The sequence below is a fragment of the Penaeus monodon genome, chromosome 34 (genome assembly GCF_015228065.2).
Source record: "Penaeus monodon isolate SGIC_2016 chromosome 34, NSTDA_Pmon_1, whole genome shotgun sequence".
Classification (NCBI taxonomy): Eukaryota; Metazoa; Arthropoda; class Malacostraca; order Decapoda; family Penaeidae; genus Penaeus; species Penaeus monodon.
The window spans coordinates 5949394-5949849 of NC_051419.1; positions in this window are offsets into that span (position 1 = coordinate 5949394).

Genomic DNA, 456 nt, shown 5'->3' on the forward strand with positions numbered 1-456 from the left:
TGTTTCAGGTTTCTAAAAGCCTCTAACACCAGCGCTATTTTTTTTTTTTTCGAGTTATTGTACAAAATCATGTCTGGTTACAACTGTGACTGTAATTACTCTAAATTAACCAATGAAAGGCTTGGGTCTTGGAACATGAGTGCAGTGCAGAAAGACATGAAAATGGTTTTTATGATAAAAATAATTATTCATTATTATTACCATTTTAGATGTATATATTCTAAGATTTCTGGTTGTTTTGTAGCTATCATCAACATCAGTATCACTAGGTCACATAAGATTTACAATTGCAAATCCGAGTCTGTATATAAATCTCTAACTTTTTTTCTGTGATTCATACACAGTCATGCAAATGTGTGTTTGCACATACAGGTGGGAATTACTGCGTTATTTTTCATTGCATTTTCATTTTCCATTCTACCTATCATAATGCAACGGCAAGCTCAATTTAAAACG